The 5,749-nt window shown below is 45.7% G+C and overlaps 1 long non-coding RNA gene across 1 annotated transcript; it reads right to left on the bottom strand.

The window, feature by feature from the left end:
* Positions 1-20: 20 nt before the first annotated feature.
* Positions 21-5,384, bottom strand: LOC107183010. The gene is made up of 3 exons (XR_001513790.1): positions 5,375-5,384; positions 5,308-5,310; positions 21-145 (listed from the first exon to the last, which is right to left on the bottom strand). It is a non-coding gene; the product is annotated as an uncharacterized LOC107183010 (long non-coding RNA).
* Between the last annotated feature and the right edge of the window lie 365 nt (positions 5,385-5,749).

Below are 5,749 nucleotides of genomic sequence, written 5' to 3'. Positions count from 1 at the left end.
TGTTGTCTGGGGTTGGGGAGCTGCACGCTGTCGCTGAGGACGACCCGGTGAGTGGCGGGGATGGCCCGGCTCGGGGTCTGGCTGCAGCTGCTGCCCCCGGACATGGTCTTCCGCGCGTAGTGCCAGCAGCCAGAACGTGGCCCTCCTCACATCCACCGCTTCTTATCCAAACTCCAAGACTGGTCTGTTCTGTTAGATCCCTGGTCAGACAACAATCACACAGAGGGTCAAACGCGTCCTTCCAGGAGAAGGTGCGGCCCTTGAAGCTTATTCATGGAAGTCTGTGCAGTCCCAGAATTTCAGTTAAACAAGTGGACTAGGTCAGTGGTCGGAAAACTCATTAGTCAACAGAGCCAAATATCAACAGTACTTCTTCAAAAATAGACTCACCCAGGCCAAAAACCCACTTCTGCGCATGGGCCACGAAGTTTCAATTGCAGTGTACATGCGCCCCCACGTGGTATTTTGTGGAAGAGCCACACTCAAGGGGCCAAAGAACCGCACGTGGCTCTCGAGCCGCAGTTTGCCGACCACGGGACTAGGTTGTCTGGCTGCAGAATCGCATCTCTGTCAGAGGTCCTAAAAGTCCACTATCCTATCACTTTGCCCCTGTTGTGTCTTTTTAATATATAATACAAATTATAGCAGGAAGTAAAGATCCTAGGAAAATAACCATGGATGACCTATCCTTCCCTTATAACTCAAAAACTATGGGCATCCTGGTACTGGAATCCAGACCATCTTGGCATTACAATCCAAAACTGCCCTCTACACCTTTGCAGGAAAGAGACTAGGTTCTCCCATCCCAGCCCTGAATGCTGTTGCTTATACACTAAGAGAGAGGCTGGACTAGCAAGGGTTTCTCTCTAAAACCTAGTCAGTGTTCTGGAAACAATCTCTATTTTCATCAAACCTTAGTTGGACCTGCATAGGAAGGTGTCCCTCTTGGGTTTCTGCCATACCTCTACCCTGCCCAGCACCAAAGCTGCCTCCTCTGAAGCCACAATCCACAATGCACCATCTCCTTTCCCATCTGCCCCAGCCAGAAAGGAAAACTTGCTCTGGGCTCTTAGATAGGCTGCCTCTTTCAAAGCTCAGGAGCAGAGAAGCAAAAAAAAAGTCTGGATGATCATCTTCTCCATAACCTGCTGCAGGGAGATAAGAGGGAGAATACCACCTTCTCAAATGTGCAGGAGTTGATGCCACAAAGGGCTACAGACCACAGACAGGCTCATCCCTCACTTCCAAGATTGCAGCCTTTTGGCCCCAAGGACTGATGTCAATGCTTAGAAGACAGAGATGCAACTCTGCAACCATCTTTCCAATTTCAGAGGTGCACCACTTTCTCCTTCACCAAACCTTCAGATGGGAGAGAACCTCCCACACTCCTCTAGTTGCAAGATGATTCTCCACGGATCGCTCACTTTTCTGCATGTCTTGTAAGTAAGGCAGTGGCTTTAGTGTGTCCTGGATTATCTTTTCAAGAATATTTGTATAGTGAACAACCTTAGAAGACGGATTAAGTGTTTTTCTCCAGACCAAAGGACAGTTTGTTTACACCCTTGGAAGATAGAATGTCCCCTACCAGAACAAAGGAACAGGAAGGTTTACTGCCGATTATCAAATGTTCAGGGTCTCTATGCTCAGGCATCCTTCTGAAGTACAGTCCCCTGCGTGCTATGTTACTTGGCCTGGTTATACTGGGGGTGGGGTGTCAAGGTCAAGGAAATGGCTCAAGAAAATGTGGGTGTTCTTGCTACTGCTATGGTTGTAAGTAATAACCATGTGTCCATGATAGACTGTGTCATCCTAACTTGTTGGCTTGCAAGTAGGATGAATTCTCTGTCACGGACACTCTCTAGTGCTGCACTCAGAGAAAACCACTCCACAGTCTACTCTCTCAAGGCCTCTGAGTGCTGAGCACTTCAAGTTTATTGAACCAATTAGCACCGAATTGGGAAGCATAAAGATTTCATTTCCTGCCCTGACTGGTTTGGCTCAGTGGATAGAGCGTTGGCCTGTGGACTAAAAGGTCCCAGGTTCGATTCCGGTCAAGGGCATGTACCTTGGTTGCGGGCACATCCCCAGTAGGGGGTGTGCAAGAGGCAGCTGATCGATGTTTCTCTCTCATTGATGCTTCTCTCTATCCCTCTCCCCTCCTCTCTGTAAAAAATCAATAAAATATATATATTAAAAAAAAAGATTTCATTTCCTTGCCCTAGCCGGTTTGGCTCAGTGGATAGAGCATTGGACTGCGGACTGGAGGGTCCCAGGTTTGATTCCAGTCAAAGGCACATGCTTGGGCTGTAGGCTCGATCCCCAGCAGGGGGTGTGCAGGAGGCAGCTGATCAATGCGTATCTCTCATTATTGATGCTTCTATTTCTATCTCCCTCTCCGTTCCTCTCTGAAAGCAATAAAAAAATATTAAAAAAGATTTCGTTTCCAATTTGATGATATGCTTTCTGCTCTATTATAGACCATGGAAAATTTCAGATGTTGACACTTGGAATCTGCAGTTACAGGACATTTCCAAGTTCCATATGAGATGTTTTAGTGCCACCTACAGGCTACTGTCTAAGGGGGAGCTCTAGACAGCGCAGCCAGTCTGCTCAGGCAGTTAGTTCATCCACAGTATGTGGGAGTGATCCATGCAAAGCAGGGGTGAATCTCACAAATGTAATGAGGAACAAAAGAAGCTAGATGGAGAAAGTACATATTGTATCATTTACAGAAAGTACAAAACCAGGTAAAATGAATTGTGTCAGACTTTTCCAGAGAAACAGAGCCAATAGAACATGTATTTAAATTCCTTAAAATAAATTTCTATATATATATTTAAATATCTTTATATACAGATAATTTTGTAAATATGTGTTAATACATATAAATACAGATTTTCTATTCTCCCTTTGGAAAACTTTAGCCTTTGCTCTTAAGGCTTTCAAATGAATAGATGAGGTCTATCCACTCTACTGAAGGTAATCTCCTTTACTTAAAGTCAACTGATTATTGATGTTAATCAAATCTAAAGCCCGGCTAGTGTGGCTCTGGTTGAGTATCAACCTATGAACCAGGAGGTCACAGTTTGATTCCAGGTCAGGCCACATGCCTGGGTTGCAGGCTTGGTCCCTGACAAGGAGGCAGCTGATCAATGATTCTCTCATCATTGGTATTTCTATCTCACCTTCTCCCTTTCTCTCTCTGAAGTCAATAAAAATATTTTTTTAAATGTTCTGAATCTTTTTTAATATATATTTTATTGATTTTTTACAGAGAGGAAGAGAGAGAGATAGAGAGTCAGAAACATCGATGAGAGAGAAACATCGATCAGCCGCCTCCTGCACATCCCCCACTGGGGATATGCCCGCAACCCAGGTACATGCCCTTGACCGGAATCGAACCCGGGACCTTTCAGTCCGCAGGCCGACGCTCAATCTACTGAGCCAAACCGGTTTCGGCTGAAGTCAATAAAAATATTTTTAAGAATCACATCTACAAAATACTTTCACAGCAACACCTAGACTGGGCACTATAACCTAGCCAAGTTGCCACAAAACTTGGCACTTTTATATACCTCCTTAACCCTTTCCCCAGGAGAGATGCAAAGCCCTTGAGTGATGTTTACTTTTCGCCTTGATGTTCCATGACTTAAGTATTACAATGCAAAATTAACAATACTTAAATACCAGCATGTAAAGTGAACATATCTTATGTCACATAATAAGGGAATGAGGGGAAGACAAAGATATTTGCTATACATATATATGTATACACATTTAAACATATTTATAATCAAATAAGGAAGAACTACTCAACAATTACTGTCCTAATTCTAGAATTGGTCATGAGGTTGTAGCTGGTATTTATTGCTACCTTCTTCTACTACCCATTCTACATTCCCTTTGCATTAGCAAGCATCTCGGCTGGAAAGTAGTTCTTTGCCTGATGGGTGACCCAAACCTTCATTTCTAGCATTAGTAGACCTGACTGGATTGTTGACGTTTTCCACTGATCTTAATGCCAGGGCATGTTAACACAAACAGGCACCCTAGGATCACCTATGTTCCAAACATACTCTTTCTTACCTCCATTGTGGAGTAGCAGCTCAATTTTTCCTTAGTAGTGAGGAGCAATTACCCCAGACAGTATAGTAACTACCTTCTTTTCCTGCTAATTCAGAGATGTGAGGAGCCCAAAGAGGTTGGACAGCAAGCAGTCTTAACTTCCAGTTCAATGGGATTGTTGTGTCTCTGGGTGAGGACATACCTTCCTTTGAAACAAAGACTTCCTTTGAAACCAGCAGCACATAAGGTGATGGGACAGGAAGCAAAAATTTTACTAGTGGGTTAATACTGAGTAATGCTCCTTTGGTTTCCCTCTGTACCCCCCTGCACATGCCCCCGCCACCCCCTTTGATTCTTGCTATGGGAAAAACAGCACCATATATTGGACACTGATTTACAGCTTATACAGCCTCCTGGAGAACAGTGTATTGTCCCCTAGCTGGCACTGTAGCTGAGTCTTTCAGAAAGCCATTCCACCATTCAATCAAGACTGCTGCTTCAGCCCTAACCGGTTTGGCTCAGTGGATAGAGCATGAGCCTGCGGACTGAAGGGTCCCAGGTTCGATTCCAGTCAAGGGCATGTACCTTGGTTGCAGGCACATCCCCACTAGGGAGTGTGCAGGAGGCAGCTGATCGATGTTTCCCTCTCATCGATGTTTCTAATTCTCTATCCCTCTCCCTTCCTCTCTGTAAATAATCAATAAAATATATTTTTAAAAAAAGACGGCTGCTCCAGAATGGTGGGGGACATAGTAAGACAGGCAGGATAGTAAGAAGCTAGGAAAAATTCCTTGGCAAGTAGAATGGGGAAACTGAGACAGATCGTTGAACCAATTGTCTGAGCAGTTTACAGCCAGATACAGAAGGTCACCTCCCTAAAGATAATCTAGGCCTCAGTTGTATTTCAGCTCCAAGCCAAGAAAAGCAGCATAATCAGGACTACGTGCAATGCCTAATGACCCGCAGCTCTGGTGCTCACCATTCAGGAGAAACTGGGACCCTGGAGGGGCACACACGGAAAACTGATGGGTATTCCGGGGAAACCCTCCGGCAGGATTCCCACCTGCAAGAGAGAGAGATAAAGGCCTTGGCAGAGTAGCTCAGTTGGTTAGAATGTCGTCCCCTACACCAAGGTTTCGGCTTCCTGGCTGTTGTACCTCCAAGGCTGTTTGTTCTACCTGTGGAATGTTTAAACATTTTGACGACTTCTGATCGTCTCCACCTCCTCTCTCCCTGGCACACCTGCTCTCAGACCTCCATAACCACTCACTGTCTCCTTCTCGACTCCATCCCTCCTGTCTGCATTTACCCGCTGCTGCGCCTGGCCTCCACAGTCCTATCTTCAGGCGTCTCTACATTCTTTCTGGCTCTTGAGTTGTCGCAGCCAAGCTCCATTCCCAGCCAAATCCAAGTCCGTCTTCTCCACTCGCTCGCAACACTCAGCCCCCCCGTTTCGGTGGAAACAAACTGGAACATTAACCGAAACTGACTCCACGTCCAGGGCTGAGGATGGTATTTTTAACTTTTTCATTATTCTTAATTCCCATACGTCAACAATGTAAACTTTTCACTTTCATTGAAGCACCGCAAAGCCCACCCCCTGCGTCCCGCGGCTGTTCACCATTGGTCGCCTTTAGGAGACGCAGGCGCACTCGCCGCCGCCGCCCGGGGCATGACGGGACGT

The sequence above is a fragment of the Myotis davidii genome, unplaced genomic scaffold, assembly GCF_000327345.1.
Source record: "Myotis davidii unplaced genomic scaffold, ASM32734v1 scaffold78, whole genome shotgun sequence".
Taxonomy (NCBI): domain Eukaryota; kingdom Metazoa; phylum Chordata; class Mammalia; order Chiroptera; family Vespertilionidae; genus Myotis; species Myotis davidii.
The sequence above is the reverse complement of the archived record's forward strand: the minus strand, read 5'-3'. Positions and strand labels throughout refer to the sequence as shown.